Consider the following 18477-nt stretch of genomic DNA (forward strand, 5'->3'; position numbering starts at 1 on the left):
TCTTCTCCTAAATTATTGGCATAAAAATATTGGCATAAATAGGAAACCGACTGGGGATTCGTGGTATGTGTAACAGCCCATGAGTAAAAATACCCTAGGAAACATAATAAAGTTGCTGTGTGAGGAAGCTGGTATACAAGGCCGAAAGGTAAATCTCAGCGTAAGGAAAACCACCATTGCAACACTTGTACACGCGTACATCCGCCAACTCTAGTGCAGCAACATTCTGGACATAAAAATATTGCCTCAATAAACAACTACAGCACTGCATCTATCAACCAACAAAAAGGTATGTCAGATCTACTGAGCAACTTTTCCAAGGGAAAAACAACGGATTCAGCAGAGGAAATCAACGATGATCTTGCTGGGATGTTCTCCAAGAAATTGGGAACAATGAATTCAATAATGATACTATTAACAATATGTCTGCAAATGCATCAGTTCCATTTCCCCAGCTTAAAGGTTTATTCACCAGTTTCACCATTAATGGAAATGTAACAATTAATTTCTGTAAAGAGTTAACTGAAAACAAAGAAACTTCACAGAGAAGAGTTGAAGCAATGTCCTGTCTTACTGTTAATGTTGTTAATTTAATTTTTACTTCATTAAATATGTTGTTTCATTCAACATTATGTAGTTATTATTACTTTAATTTTTACTGGCCATTAAACTTAGAAATATTTTAAAAACAGATATACAACAAAAATATATAAGAAATGCATATCTATTTTAATTATGGGCAAATTTTGAAATTTTCAAATATATAATAAAAACAACAATACACGACAAAATCTGTATCACACCCCATATCAACCCTCCACCAATATCAGCCCTCTGGCCTTCGGCCCTCGGGGTGATATTGGAGTCTCGGGTTGATATGGGGTGTGATACAGATTTTGCCATGTATTATTCTCTCTATTTTTTTTTACCTTAAACGTGTATTGAAACATGGTTCCTTCTGTGAAGATGTTTTACCCCTTTTTTCCATACTTGATATTCTGAGTCCATGCCTGAATCATTTTAACATCAACAACAAGAGTGTTTTCGAAATTTATTTTAAAAACATGAAAAATACTGTTTTATTCGTAAAACTGACCGCTGACTACTAGTAAATTAGATCAAGCCAAACGGTTTTATAAGTGGGAGAGGCGCAACCTCCAAAAATTTTACAAGCCAAAATAAAAGAGGGGGAGGGGACTGTACAATTTCAGAAAAAAACTTTTGGTGGGAATGGTGGGTAATAAAACTACAACAAAAGACTATACTCAAAAGAAGGTGGGGGGGGCAGCCCCCTCTCCCCTCCCCCCCCCCCCCGCCATACAACAGGCTTGTACATGCTGCCAAGGAAACAGTAAATTAATACAGTTCTTAATCTTAAAGCAAGTCCTTGATATTTAGTCATGTCAAACTTCTAGATATGCATTCCTGAAAATGAATGGCATTCTCCAGAAACAACGGTGTTTACTGTCTTCATACTTGAACAGGTCAACTGGTCAAGCTGTCATATTTAGGATTGTCTTTTATCAACAAATTCTAAATTATCCTACTCTTCATTACCTCTTGAAATCGCATTACATCCATCCATGTTCCACTGAAATCAATTTTATAGAACCTTGTTGAGTGTCTTATTTAAGCCTTTTATATCATTTACCATGCTGATTCCTTTCTTTGTCTGTTTATGAAATATCATAGCGCAATCACTCTTTGGAAAGAAACTCATTGGTACTTTGTTTTTAAGTGTGTTGCCGGAAAATGAGCCTCAGAAAAAGGAAATGTGTGGGAGCTGATGTCATTAACTTACATTGACAATTCGTGTGGTAGCTGAAGTAATGAACTGAGTATTTTGACTTTGTATATTTTCTCTTTCTCAATGAATTCGATTTTGTGGGTTCAAATAAGGGAGAGAGAAAGCTGTAGGGTTTTTAAACAGTATTTGAGCTTGTTGAACTTTTCCAAATTTTGGGGTTTTTTTACTTAATAACGCTCATTACAGATATTTTATGTGATTTCTAATAGGCATAATAAAATTTAGTATATAGTTTATTATTTTAATTTTATAATTCAGTTTCTTATAACACACAAAAACTTTGACACTAATTATAGCTTTTTCGATTTTATTTTCTGCAAATCACATCAAGCGATTGTTATCTCTGATCTAATATAAACAGAGAAGAGTAGCCTAATAAACTATAAGAATCAACAAAATGGGACAACCCTTTTATTAGTATGTCCATTTCCGACATGTCTGTCGTTTTCATCCTTGTCTCTTTTAGTACAGGAGCAAATCCACGGACAACACAAACAGCAGACGATAATGACGACAGCAGTGACGACACAGATGACACCTAGAGCTGTGAAACCCAAGATCACTCCTAAAGATTTGTTAGAAGAGGCAGAAGCAGTCTTGGTTGTGACCGAATCTATAATGCAAAAATATCAACTTTACCTTTAAGAGTAAATATTGTTTCGGAATTGTAGTTACTCGTGCATTTGACACAGGATGCAAAAATTTTCAAAGTTATGACAACAAGAGGAAACTTTTTTAAAAAGAGCATATGGAGAAATGGTGTTCATTCTTCTCATTTACATATCGGCCATATTAGAGCTATAATGGCGACATATTCCATAAAGGTTTCTATAGAGAACGAACAAAAACCCGCAGATTTTTATATACTAACTATTTCGGATAAAGTTCTTCCGCCGATGTTTAGATTTTTCTTAATATCTTCTACCGGAAATGACAATATAGTTTATGCCAAAGTGAAAGTTGCGACCGCCTTTTTGATTTGAAATTCCGAAGCGAGAGTATAATGTTGAGGAAAAGAGCACAGAATTGGTGTCTTTATCATTTTTGGTGATTAAATGTAAGTGTTAATTGCAAGTTGACAGAGTTCTTCCGCCGATTAATAGGTGCAGACGAATGCCTATTTTTATAAAATACAGATGATTTATCATTTCATGAAGAGTTACGACCGCCTTTTTAATTTGAAAACGGCAATTTCTTGCATGAGTGTGACCTCATTACCAATAAAAGATGGTTTCATGAGTTGTCAACTGTTAATAAACCAAAATTCTGCCCAAATAACTATGACGGAGGCTTAAAAAAAGCAAAACAAACTGTGCTTGCAGATTTTAATATAAAAATTTAAAGAAATGGAATATTTCGACTTTATGCAGGATCTTATGAATATTATTGAGAAGTAAATCACGTGGGAGCAACCTCATGAATAAACTGTACATCATTTCTCCATATGGCTTGAGAATGCATATATACCATGTATATAACGTAGTAAATCAGAAGTTCTTATCTAAACTTAGATTCATCTGAGAAAGTTAGTTTTCCTGGTATGATTTTAAAGATATATTTCTGTACCTATTTATAAATACACATGTAACGCCCTCAAAACTAAACTTTTTCCTTTTTCCTTATACCAATTTTATTTTCTTTCAAGTAAGCCATATTAACAGGGTAGCAACATGTATGAAAAGATTTACAGAAGTCACATTAATACATTTTTTACTTACTCGGCGCAAGATTGATTGATTTTACATGAACAAGGCCCTACTACAGGCAGAATAAGAGAAGAGGATAAAACAATCTCTATTGTTCCTGTAATAGGGAATTAATATTTCTGTGGTGAACAGTGGCAGATGTAAAACACAAACACACACACTAACTTCTATTTCGTTGCAGCAAAAATACCTGTAAATAACTTGCAGACATGTGTTAAGGAACATATTTCAGGGGTTGTCTTGTATACATATTCGACATTGCACTGACTATACATTTGAGTTGACAAACACAGAATCTCTCCCGGTGCCTAGTTAATCATATAGTCATGAATTGTAGCTTTAAAGAAATCCCATACTTCAAATTAATGCTGATAAAATTGCATGCATATGTAAAGCACTTATGATTTAATGTCAAGCACAGTAACCCCCCACCCCCACCCCCTCTCATTGTGTTGTGAGAAACAACCAATCTCGGTAGCGGATCCAGTGGGAGTTAAGATTTCAGAGTAATTAAATGTAAAGTAAGAAAAAAAATAACTTGAACCCCCCCCCATTCCCACCCCACCCCAAAGGATATGCATTCGTCAGAAGAAACGTGTACAAAAAGACTGCTTGCCAATGAGAAGTGTCCAACTACCCCCCCCCCCTCCCCGATTAGGTTTTTCGCGTTGAAGCTGTTTTTCCTTTGTCAAAAATATTTAAGTCGGATTTTTTGGATCGGGTATAGTTCCCCCACACCTTCCAACCCCCTTTGAAAAAAAATCCATGGACCCGTCGTTGACTCTAATATTTTTTTTATTTTACTGAAATGCCCCAATCATACTGCCCCCAAAAAATAAACTAATAAAATAAAAAATAGGATTTCGAATGAAAGACTCTTCTAAGAAAAATACCCCCTTTCGAATACTACGTGCCTGAAAATTAAGCTATCCTATGTATATCAGGCCCGTAGGAAGCAATTTCAGTTTTTTTTTGGGGGGGGGGGGGCACTATCAACTACCAAAAATTCCTTGAAGAGCAAAAAAAAAAGTCATCAGATGTTTTTGTTAAGGGGGCACAAACATAAAGTAGCTAGGTTTTCTATACTGAGTAATCTATATATTGGGGGGGGGGGGGCATGCTCCTCCCGGTTCCTAACTTCCTACGGCCATGTATATTGTGTTTAAATGTTAATCAGTGTACAGTCATTTGTAACGAGGGTTGTACTGGTCAGTAAAACTTGACAAGAACAAATTTTGCTCGTTATTGACATTAATACATTAATGTACTCACGATTGAATAATTATGATTTTTTTGAAACATACATGTACATGTATCAATTCCCCTTTTCTTCTTTCTTGTCAAAGTGTATGACTTTTTGTTTTGTTTTTTGTTTTTGCTCGTCATGTCATTCATTTTTCTTGATGACCCACCCCCACCTCTTTAAAAAAAACGATGCCCCGTATACCTGAATATTTTTAGTAATTTCCATAGGGACATATATTTAAAATATGCATTTTGCTTCTGGAAACACATTTGAAGTATGTCGCATAAACGAAAATACGTGTATCAAAACAAATACTGTCGACGTAAATAAAAGATATACGAGCAAATATACCTTGAATATTTTATTTAGTCAGAAACCAGACAAGTATCCTTCCTTTAAAAAAGGATGAAAATAACTTTTCACGCTTTTACATGCATGTGCATAAGAATTATTTGATTGGCATGTATGTACAAAAATAAAGATCGATTGCGACTACATGTTTAAATACAAAGGGGGAGTTTCGATAAGGCCGCTTATCGGCCCACTTATTTTCATAAAAATAAATTTCGTTTTATTTTTTCAAAATTGGTTTAGAATTCAAGATATATATGTTAATTTTTGTTATTTACATTTCAAGAGTTTATATGAGATGAATTCACGCCGTAGTTGGGACATTCTTAGATGTACCCTCAAATGCTTTAACATTAGGCTAATGGGAAAATATAAGAGGGTGGCATATATTAATCGATGGTTAGAAAATGAAGTGCATGAGGGACACTCACCTAGTTTTGTTCAGTAATTAGATATACTCTGCACACTAATATCTTAAAATATGATGAGTGTCGCGTGTGCACTTCATATGCAAAAATTGAAAATTGTCTAAAATTTGCATATCTAAAATTAGAAGCTCCTGGTTACTTAATCTTACGCCGTGTAAAAATACAAAGCCAAAAGTAGCATATTTTTTTCTAAACCAAAGAGAACTCTCGAAATTATAAACATTAGAAAACATAATCGTATCCTAGAGTTATGTCCATACTTATTTCGTCGCCCGCGTATAACGTTAACGTCACATATTTAGCTCACCTACACGAAGTCGGGGAGCTTTTGTAATACCATCATTACAGGCGTTCCAGGTTATTAAAAGTTTTTAATCATTTTTTTCATATCATCAGAGTCGCCTGATCTAGTGTGTTTTCTTGTCATCTGTCGGGTTTCAGATGCTGCATTTTCAGTTAAAGAACGTCCAGGTTAATGTTTTTAAAGCATGCAGATTAATGTTTATGGAGCAGTGCAGCTATAAGCACTTGTTGAGAAGACGTGCTTCATGATGCATCTTCGGATGCACACTGTCAGACTTGCTTTAGATTCTAGATCTGACTTACATTTTCTTGATGAATGCTCAGGGTATATATTTTGGAGCATGTCTTATTTTCATGTAACTATAATCCTTATCTTGAAGAAATATGCACCGATGATGCATTTAGAGTTACACATTACCAGAACTGTTACAGATGCCGAATCTTACATTTTCCGAATGACTGACTGAACTAAAGAGAAGTTTAAGAATCTGTCCATTCATTAACGTTCTTTATCAAGGATATGGTTATAGCCATTCCTTTGAATAGAAACTCTCCTCGCTTCAATCTGCTAGAGAAGGTTAACATATATTTCCGTGTGGTCTACATATAGGGAACGTAGATTACTTTTAAGACTGGATGTTGATTTGTACGTTTCTGCAGGATATGATTTTACACATACATTTGGTATTTACAAATGTATTTTAAATTGCGGCTATGGTCTAGCAAATCAAATAGTGACTAAAGTTGGTGAAACAACATAAGCATCAAAAGGAAGTTGGGAAGCACGAGGAATTACATGTAGGTCCTCGCTTGTCTGAATTGTCTCATTTTTGCTGAAAACATAATGCACCTCTTTATGTGCGTAAATATTTTTAAGTTTAAGAATGAATAGAAGACATGCACTCAATGTATTTTAGTTTTTTTTATCATTTGGCTATTTATTCACGCATTCTGTAAGCACTACATTAGCAATAATAGTCCACTATCGGCACACCAAGTATAACCTTGATATTTTTTAGAAAAAACAAAACAAAACAAAAAACACCGAACCCCCCCTTTTTTTAAAATTTGAAATATTCCGTCAAAAATCAATGAAGCAGAATTTAACGAAATTCAAACTTGAATTTCAAACTCTGTTTCTCATCAGGATACACTATAAATACCAAAGCCAGCTCAATATCTGCAAGCGTTTAGAGAAAAGTGCGAAAAACCAAGTGGAACAGACTGACAGATAGACAGAGGGACGGACGGACAACGGACAGACTATGAGGAAACCTATTGACCCCTCCGGCTTCATCGGTATGGGTCTAATAATTACTATCTTGATAAAATATTTTGACTGGTAGTAATACGCTTTGTATTATTAAATACAATGTACATTGCAGTATGATTCTTTTAAATATACTTTTAAAATATAAATATCTGCATTTTTAATCGTACCGAATTCCGAAATCTGTTAATTTCAAGATTTTTTTTTAATTCAATTTAATGATATTACGGTACATTTTATTAATACTATAATTAGCACAATGACTTTAGTTGATAAAAATGTGTTGCAAACAGTGTCAAACACCTGTCAATGACAGTTTACGTTTATCTATCTCTTGTCTATATATCTTTAAATTTGCTTTTCTACGTACGGGAAAATGTTATATATTGATTATCAAGTCTAAGTATAAACTGTCGATTAATTCATTTTTTGAAAATTCCTGTCTTTATTATTCATATACGTTTTATATGTTACATTCATCCTCTTTGAAAGAAAAGTTACAATTAAAACACGAGAAAAATCTTGCACCTTAAAACGCATTCAAATAAAATAAATATCATTAATTTTCTGTAAAGAAAAATATTGAAATTGGTTATTTGATGCCTTTATTCACATTTGTAATATTTCATTTATGATTTTGACGTTAAATAAACTCCATTACTCCCTTTAAATATGACCCCTCCAAAAATATAGGGAAGAGGGTATACTTAAATTTTTAATTATCACTTGACCAGAAAATGTGCAGTATAATTTTTTTTTTCATATTTTTAGGAAGATAACACTTTTATCTACAACATATCACAATTTCATTATATTTCTTGAGGGGCCGAAAAACAGCCTTATCGAAACTCCCCCTTTTGTATGTTTGTTTCCACATGGGGATTCGTCAAAGACATGTGCGTTTTACGCACCCGCATATGAGTTCTATTTTGGATCTAGTTTACAGAAAATCTCAATGTTAAAATTTGTAATGATTTATTTTAAAGATATTTTTTCCTCTTTCTAATTAATACATTTAACAAAACAACAGCAAGCTAGGTCCATAAAAGAATTAGAAAACTTTTTTTAATTTAGCAAAACCACAGTGACAACATCTTTTATGACGTCACAAATGACGTATATAATGAGTAACGTCACTTACAACATACATGATCATTTTTCCAATTTCGATTTCAGAAAATGTATTTTATAGATTCTTTTCCACTTTATCGTCTGCACACGAGTGCTTCTCTATCACCTTGTGTGTTATCTATGGATCTTAGGTGTAATATGAAGCACCCATTAAGGATTGATTATAAATCAACAATTATTTAAGGAATGTTTTTAAGTTTTGTGTGAGTTATTGGTGTGTAAATCACATAGACTTGTCACTTAGGCATATTTCATGAAGCGCGCTAGCGCTACATGAAAAATATGCCTACGTGCAAGTCTGTGTGATTTACACACCAATAATTCACACTAGACTGAAAAACATTCCTTATATTTACATTTTACAAGTTCAAAAGCAATAATATTCTGCTCAATATTTGAATTTCTTGCTGCCCTACATCGTTACATTTTTATTAACGTCTCTGTTGCCTCATTGTGACGTCACTTTACCGCGAGTTTCACCGTGTATATTTCTACGCGTGAGTATACACAAAAATGAACTTCAAATCAATTGCACAGTTGGCTTAGTAGAAAAACATAGCAAATGTAAATATTGATTCTTGAAGGCATCAAAATAAACTGATATAAAGTCAAATTTCGTATTTGCCACAAGCAGGACCAACGATAATAATGGGCATGTACATGTGTATTTGTGGTATTTATACAGATGGTAAGTATGACAATATTGTTCTTGCCTGTGGCCTCGTCTTTGAAAAAAAAATCTGTCGAAAAATCGACATTTTTTATCGCATTTTAGAAACCATTACATGTTCTAATCGTCAGATGTGCCTATCGGCGCATCATATAACAATTTTTTTTACATGTGGGATAGAAGTGTGTTGTCCACTTACCCAATAAATATAATACCCCTCTTGAATTGATGCTTTAAATTTGTGAAAAACACGAGGAAATACATGTAGGCCTATATGATAGTTTGTGGCCATGATAGTTCTTTCACACGCAATGATTTTTTTCTTTTTACAACACGAGCACACTCGTTACGGGTAAATATTTTCATTGGAAAACATTTCTCGAATAGTGATTGTTACTTTTCTGTTTTAATATTTTGCCGTAACGAATGTGCCCTATGTGTAAATCACGATTAACTGTGCAATTTTCGACATTTTCCCGGAAAACCTCGAACCATGGTGAGGTTTAGAATTTAGTTTGACATCATTAACATCCGGTTTCGACGGAATTGTTACACGTGTGAAATGTGTCAATGTTCTAGGGTGCAAATTACCAAAAACATTTATTCTAAAGCCCTCTTTATTTTTTTCATATTTGCTAGGCCATATAAGGCGTATTGTGGGTCGAGTTCTTTGCAGTCCTCCACCGACAGTGGTGGCGTCTCCATATGAGTGAAAAATTCCCGAAGGGACGTTAAGCAAACAAAAACAAATTTGCCTTTTTAATTTTGCGAAATTTTTTTTTTATAATTTTGCCATTTTCTTAATTTTAAAGCATGTCATTGATAATACATGTATCTGTTGCTTCCCGGTAAAAATTTAACTTAAAATTCATTATTTATAAATCTTAGAATCAAAGTAATAGTAAAACAGTAGAAACATTCAGATGAGGACAGAAAAGAAATCTAAAAGTACCACTACTTACTGCATATCTCACAAGCATTGGACGTGATGTTGAATTTCCCATACAAGCAGTGCCTACAAACTCTGGCTTCAGCTATTGGCTGCGTTATGTTGCAAAAAGCTACAACTTTCTCGCGCGTGATTGGGGGTGCAATTTTGCTCGGTTCAAAACATACGCTGCGTCTTCTTGTTTGAATTGTCTGTTTGCCACAAGTACCTTCACAGTTACCCCATGCTCTCCAAGACAAAGCCTTGCAGTTTAGAGAGGAGGGGCATTTATTTGTAATAGTAAGGCTGATATAAATGCTGATTAACAAAACACGGAAATAAAGCATTCTGTCATTCAAAGATAAAACAAAGCTGATTTGGAGTTCCATGTATGAAATAAAAGGCATTTAACATCGTCCTATATTCACTTTATTGATTAACATGATTTCACCAATTTAATTGTGAAGATTTCTATTTGTGTATTGATGTCTTGACAAGCAGAGAATTTCATCAATTTAATTGTGAAGATTTATATTTGTGTATTGATGTCTTGACAAGCAAAGAATTTCAATAATTTAATTGATTTTTTATATTTATGGTATTGATATTACTTTTTGGGGTTGGGGTTGGGTTGGAATTTAGGTTTATATATTAAATTCATTGGAAACCTTGCCTAACTGATAATTACAAACATAATATGATTTCTATTGTTTACGAATCTATTTTTCTTATACAATTATCAACCCTTATCATCATCAGAATTATATATACTCGTATATATGTATATATATTCATTCCGAAAATATTGGTATCATATGATGTTTTTGAAGTTCAAATTTGCACAAACAATATAGATATGACAAATAAAGAATAAACTAAAACATACTTTTATTTCTTAACTTTAAAGCTACAGCAAAAGTTTCCAAAAAAAGTTTTAGACACTTATGAGTTGAAACTTTTTAGATATTAATCTTAAGTTAATGTATCCAGTATACATTAACACAAATGAAATTCATCTTGATTGCTAGCTTTGCAAAATTCAAAGACGTTTTGGTCCTCTACAATATTTCTATGAAATCCACATTAAATTGCAAGATTATGTAAGGATAATCCTTTTTGTTTGTTTGTTTGTATGTTGTTTAACGTCCCTCTCGAGAATTTTTCACTCATATGGACACGCCACCACTTGCCGGTGGAGAGCTGCAAATTTTGTCCTATACTCGGCACTTACGGCCATTGAGCAGTGAGGGATCCTTTTCGTACCAGCTCCTACTTCGACACGGGACCTCGGTTTATACGGTCTCATCCGAAGGACCGGTTTCCACATTCCACAGAGGGACAATCCTATTTCGTAAACAGGGCAAGTGTCAAAGTGCTCACTACATGGAGTATTTCTGGTGCTCGGATTATTGATTTTTGTTTTGTTTTGGCGATACAGACAGGCAATTGGGAGCGGTTTGACCATCGTATTGCCCTCCAGTAAATACAAATTATGCAGTAAAGAAGATTTTGATTTTGCCTCACATATTTTCATCTATGAAAAATATTTTCCACACTTTAGAATTCTAAGGAACTTTTAGAAAATTTGAAATCACAAAAATTTACCAAAATCATAAACATGAACATTAATGTACGACTTTTCAACACTTTATACAACCATTTCAAACGATAAATATAAGTCCATTGACAGCTGCATTTTCAATAAAAATGGAACTCGTTAATTTACTTACCTTGTCATTGGTCATTTACAACATTATTTTGTTAAAAAACATTCTGGTTGTACACACAAGTGCTCTGAAGTTGACATTAAAAAGATGTTTGAGTTTCTATTTGACAATATCTACAAATGTATGTAGTTTTTGAGTAACAAGTCTTCCAACAATCTGTCGGGTACCAATTGCGCCCCGTTATTAGCAGACCTATTTTCCATTCATCTGAAACAGAATTTATTCAAAATCTTATACATGAGAAGAAGAAAACACTTACTGTGGCCTTCAACTCTACATCTTGATATATCGACGACGTACTATCAAATAACAATAGTTACTTCCATTTATATGTCGACTCGATATATCCACGTGAGCTTGAGGTAATAAAAGACACACCAGAGTCTTACTCATTTGTTTCATATTGGGATTTTTTACTAGAAAAAGACGTTACTCGTAACCTTACAACCAAGCTTTATGGTAAACGTGATGTCTTAAACTTTTCAAACGCCAACTTCCCTTATGTAGCAATATACCCTTATCACCTGCATATTGGGCTTATGTCTCTTAGTTGATTCGATACGCAAGAGCATGCTCTACGTACGAACAATTTCTAAAGCAAGGCAATCTATTGACAAACTAGTTGATGAAATAAGTTATGTTCTTATTCGTTTCACTCAAACGAACATAAAACATTTATGAAATAAACACAAACTCGTGAAGTAGGATGTGAAGCGCTCTGAAAGTGTAGTTTAAATTATTTTGTAAAATCAATACACATAACATTCAATTTGTCTTTTTCTACACTATTGGCACTCTGCTGGCTACTTATTACTTTCTCTACCTTTCATTTCTAGACCTAAATGCAATCACTAATTATATAATATACACTTAAAGTATATCATTGAGGGAGTTAGCGAGATTCCAGTTCCCCAAGAGCAAGTCTAGTTCCCGAGGCGCATTATTGATTACTCAGAATGTAGATAAAATAAATAAATAAATAGTCTTTGCATTTGAATCAATTGTTTATAGGATACAATAATCAATTGTCTATGAAATACATATATCAGAATCTGCAAGAAACTTTATTTATTTTATAGAAATAATTTAACTGTGAAAATTATGTGATCCGGGTTGATCCAAGGAGTGCATAATGCCTGGAGCTGATCCCAACAAGCCAAGAGGATGCTTCTGCCTAGGGCTGATCCCTAAAGGTATGCACAAAAACCACAACTTTGGGCTGATCCCGGGAGTGCATGATGCCTGGGGCTGATCCCAGCAGGCCACGAAACCAGATAAACCTCTGGGCTGATCTCAAGAGGATGCTCCACAAGATACAATGCCTAGGGCTGATCCTTAAAGGCTTGAACCAACCAACACTCCGGGCTGATCCCAGGAGTGCATTAAGCCTAGGGCTGATTCCAGCAGGCCAAAAACAAGCCAAGACTGCGAACTTTGACATAATACAAAGTACTACACTAAATGACCTAAGTATATAGACAAAAATAATGTACATCACACAAAATAAAATATAAGTAATGTTGGGGACAATGTTCCCCAGGAATGCCCGCTTCAAAATATGTGCAGCCCCAAAGGGAGCCAAGGGCGCTGCGGGGGAAGGAGCGTGGGTCGCTTCTGCACAATAGTCTGTGACTTTGAGGCTCCAACTACAATTAACAGACTCCCCCTCTAGGCATCAATGCCCCTGGCTACTCTTCCCTTATTGGTCAATCAATATATATCCCATAAAACAAAAATATTTATAGAAACACATATTCTGATTACATAAAAATCCATCACACATTCAGTTGTCAATAGGCTAGAAACACAATTTGTGTATAAATAATAATTTAATGTCATTAAATATCAATTAAGTCAAATTTTTCATACTAATTGTTAGGCCATTATTTACACACTGAATTGTCTACGGATTTTTCCGTTTTTCCCGATCATGACAAGGAGCACACGGCGGTAGTGACCGGTATTCAGGGAATGCTAACTCCTCCCTGGCACCTGATCCCACCTCTGATGTTTTAGAGATCCGTTTGCTCTGCTTCTGATTTGTATTGTTTGAATGGACTTTTGAGCTTGAATATTGTTCGTTATCTCCGTATCTAATTAAAAGTAATAGAGGACCCGTTTCTAGATACATGCGCGAACTCCACCTTGGATCAACACATTTTGAAACTGAATATTTTTTTCAGAAGTTAAGTTAAATTTAAATTGAAGTCTTAACTTGCTATCAAAAATTTAATGAATTCAATTTATGATAGATTTCAGAATGCAGTGATTTTTTTGAAGGGGCTATAAAATAATCATCTCCTTTGTAGATTTACCTTACAGTCGATTATTATTATATTGTTTCTGCCTGTAAATTCATACTAGTATTTAATTCAATTTTTTTTTCATTTCCATTTTCACAACTTAACTGACTTTGGGCTAAATAATCAATATTTGGGTTTGTACATCCTCATAGTTCATTAAAATATTTATATCACTATTTAGAGCGAAAGAACAGATATTTTTATTTGCTATATTTCCACTATTTCTTAAGCACAATCCAGGGAATTTTGATTTTGAAAAAAAAGGATTTGACAAAAAGGGGATCATATATGATTTTAGAAATATGACAGGTTCATTGAAATCGTTTTATTAATAAAACATTTACGCCAAAAAATTATGTACATTGATAAATGCTTTATATCTTATCATTGTTATATATGAAATAATTTAAATTTCCATAATGGACAAAGAATTTTGGATTAGTGATATCTCTTTATAATTTTAGTTTTGGAATGAAAGGGCGGGACACAGGTTATCAAGAGCCGAATTTGAGCGACAAATCTTTGAAAAAGTCAATAAATATAGAAATGAGATTAAGGGAATACATGTATGAATTTTTTGAAGATAAGGTATACAAAAAAAAATTTCAATCATTTAAATACAGTTTGAATACAACTGAATTACAATCGAATTATTTTTTTTTCTCCACATACCGTGCATGCCATCATAAACATCAAATGCACCACATCTCTCTCTCTCTCTCTCTCATTTTATCAGATCTTCAGTAATGTGAAAAGCGTTGATTTTATATAGAAGATACTGAACATTACCTTATCAATTGTCCAACATAAACTGTTGAAAAAAATTCTGGAAAAAAATTAACATTCTGTTGAGAGGAAAATGTCAGTATTCTTTCAAAAAAAAAGTTTTCATATTAAATCTATACTGAAGAAAACGCATACCTACGTATAAAAAGTTAGGATTTATAACTTTGCCACACAGTTATATCCAAATACAATTTAATGTACTGTAATATTTCAATTATAAATGTTATAATGTCAAATCAAACGACGTTTTAGCACTGCTATTATTGACTGTAAGGAGTAGTGGTATGAATTTTAAAATTCAAAATTTCGAAAGTCAATATCTCGTATTTGGTCATCCCGTATTACAGCAGCTGGTATCAGATGAACATGGAATTAATCAGATGGTCGAATCTTCAAAAAGAGATGAGATTTCACTTCTTTATAAGAGCTTGTCTCATTGGTGGTGTTTGAAATCGGAATTCAAATTCAGTGCCGTCGATCCATTTCGTCCACAAGGAAATCTCGAAATAATCTAGGAATATGCATTCTTTTCATGGAATATATGGTTCTAAAAGGATGACCTGTGTGATATGAGGCCCTCCTCTACGAGACTTTCGCGTACACTTTTCCATGAATGTTACTAGCAGTGTCACATGCAATTCGAAAATTGTTTCGTCGGTAGTTTAAACGGATCTCTCTGACCGAAAGTCCCATTACCCCCTAAAGACGCCCGCTTCTTGGAAGGTCTTTAACGCTTTCTGATACATACAACATTAGTCTTCGTTCTAGTCGCATTACACATTAAAATTCTCAGCAATTTCATTCTGATAGTGTCTTTGCATAAGCAAGGCAACAAGGCAGACCTCTTAGAATTTTAGTAAAGCATGGCATCTTTTAGGGTCAAAACCTGTTCAAATTTTCACGAGACATTTTCAAAATAATGATAATAATAACTAGAGCAGAGCTCGTTGCAAAGCAACGAGTAGGTCTTCCGTCCGATTCAAGTATCACTGCCTGTAGAAAAGTTAAGAAGGTACATGTAGTAAGTCATTCATCATGAAGAAGACCACAAGACCAAAAATGTTGATCTGTCTTTTGTATATTTTTATGATTGAAATTTACGCTGATATACATGATATTTAGCAACTCATGACTATTTCCGGTTTGGTTGTAAGTGACGCTTACCCAAAGAAAATGAGGTTAATAGTATTGGGTGATGTTAATCATTTAATTTTATGTCAATATCTGCAAAAAATAAGTCATTTCTGGGCACTTCCGGTTTAACCGGAAGTGGACAAAAGTGACGATACTTGTTGGAAAATACGGTTGGACGTCCTCTGTGACATTACTAATTAAATTCCATGCCAATATCTGTGAAAATAAGGAATTTTTGACTACTTCCTGATTGACCGGAAGTGTCGTCATTTGACGTCATTTAACGATCGCACTAGCTTCGTTTTGTTATTTTGAACAACATTGCTTCTTTGATGTATTACAAATTCTCAATATTTTTTGAAATATTAAGAAAAATACTTTCGGCCCTCTAGACCCCTTATTTTAGGGGCCAGCCCCTTTTCAATGATATCATTGAAAAGATCTTGTAATTCTGCACTACTTTTGTTCTATATATTTTAACAAAATATTTATCGGTAAAGAGATATTGTAGAAAAAGTGTTAGAAATTTTAAAATTCTTGGTATGCCTTTTTTCGGGCCATAGCGAGCATTGGCGTTTCGTACTTCCGGTGGCAATGAAATGCGAAATTCACATCTACATAGTTTGCTCTATCATCACTGAAAATTTCATGCTTCTATGTTAAGTGGTTTTTGAGAAAAACGCTCGGACAAAGTGACCCTCTGAAAATCACCAAATCGCGGAAATCTCCGAACCGGAAGTGACGTCATCAAAATAAAAAAATATATATCTAGATTTTTTGATGCTCTATTAGACCTGAAAGTTTCGTGAAAATCGGGCGAGACGTTTCCGAGAACTCGCGTGCACAAAATCGGTAAGAAAAAAAAACCCAATAATAATAATAAAACTAGACGAGCTTGTCGCAAAGCAACAAATAAGTCTTCCGTCCAAATTTCAAGGAGATGAGATCGAGATCGAGAGACATCTACGGTCATATGAGCAAGAATGAGCCCTCTACCATTACTTCCGGTTTGACCGGAAGTCACGTCATTTTGACGACTTCTAATGATCTCCTTAGCTGCTACTTGTCATTTTGAACAACTTTGCTTCTATGATGTTATACAAATTCTCGATACTTTTTGAGATATCAGGAAAACACTTTTGGCCCCTCCAGCTCCCTAATTTTAGGGGCCAGCCCCTTATTGTTGATATCCTTTGAAAGATCGTGACATTCTACACAACTTTTGTTCTATATGTTCTAACAAAATATTTACAGGTAAAAAGATATTGTAGAAAAAGTGTTAGAAATTTTGAAATTCTCGATATGCCTTTTTACGGGCCATAGCGAGCGTCGGCGTGCAGCAATTCCGGTGAGAATGAATTACGTTTGTCACATCTACATATATTGTTCTGTCATCGCTGAAAATCTCAAGCTTCTCTCTTAAGCCTTTTTTGAGAAAACTCGCGGACAAACCAACCCTCTAAAATTCATTAAAATGCAGAAATCTCGGAACCGGAAGTGACGTCATCAAAACACAAAAATATATGTCTAGATTTTTTGATGTTCTATCAGACCTGAAAGTTTCATGAAAATCGAGCAAGCCGTTTCCGAGAACTCGCGTGCACAAAATCGGTAAGAAAAAGAATAATAAAAACTGTGGAAAAGAAACCTAAGAATAACAAGAAGGTCTTCCGCTGAAGACAGAAGACCTTAAATAGTGGAAAAGAAACCTAAGAATAATTGGAGATTGTAAATATGGTTCAACTTATCCAAAGTTCCAGCTACATGGTTTTCAACCTGAAGCTCAAATGAAAAAGGTGAAGTTAACGAAAAGTCGTCGTTCTGAAAAAACCTAAACAACACAAATCTGTGAAAAGGGCATAAAACACGGACCCTGGCAATTTCAGAGGAGGAATCAGGTACCTAGGACTAGTTAACATCCCTGTTTGGCTTGTCACACCCGCCGTGAGTCCTATGTATTGATCAGGTAGACGGAATATTCCGTAGTTAAATTCAGTATAAAAGCAAAGGTATAAAAATCGTATGAAGCACGTCAGCAAAAATAAATATGACCCAATGAAAGGTTATATTGCTGACAAGATCATTATATTGACCATAAAATTTACGAAATACTGACTTTGATCGAGGTAATTGAAATCCCTGTAACATGAGGTAATTGAAATCCCTGTAACATCAACTATTCTGTCAGTAGCCTGCCTCAGTTTAAAAATTGATCGTTCACGGAGCGTGCTCTTGAGTATTGAATAAGCACGAAGATATAAACACCATTTGCAGGTGATAGCAGGAAATTACTAGATAAGTAAGGAAAATTGTCGATGGAAAAGACGGTCATCTCGTTTGTCTTACGATTTAGTTGTTAGTTGGCCCTTATCGTCTATACACGGTAAATCAGTCGCCCGCGTGGCGCATTGGTTAGAGCGTCTGCTCTAGAGTCGCGGCGTAAGGAGTTGATCCTTACGTCGCGGGTTCGAATCCCTCTGTGGGACGTGGAGACCGGTCCTTCGGATGAGACCGTATAAACCGAGGTCCCGTGTCGCAGTAGGTGTCGGCACGAAAAAGATCCCTCACTGCTCAATGGCCGTAAGTGCCGAGTACTAGTATAGGTCAAATTTTGCAGCTCTCCACCGGCAAGTGGTGGCGTCTCCATATGAGTGAAAAATTCTCGAGAGGGACGTTAAACAACATAC

Source organism: Saccostrea echinata, unplaced genomic scaffold (assembly GCF_033153115.1).
Source record: "Saccostrea echinata isolate AGI-Se365-2 ecotype Australia unplaced genomic scaffold, CSIRO_AGI_Sech_v1 ptg000054l, whole genome shotgun sequence".
Taxonomy (NCBI): Eukaryota; Metazoa; Mollusca; class Bivalvia; order Ostreida; family Ostreidae; genus Saccostrea; species Saccostrea echinata.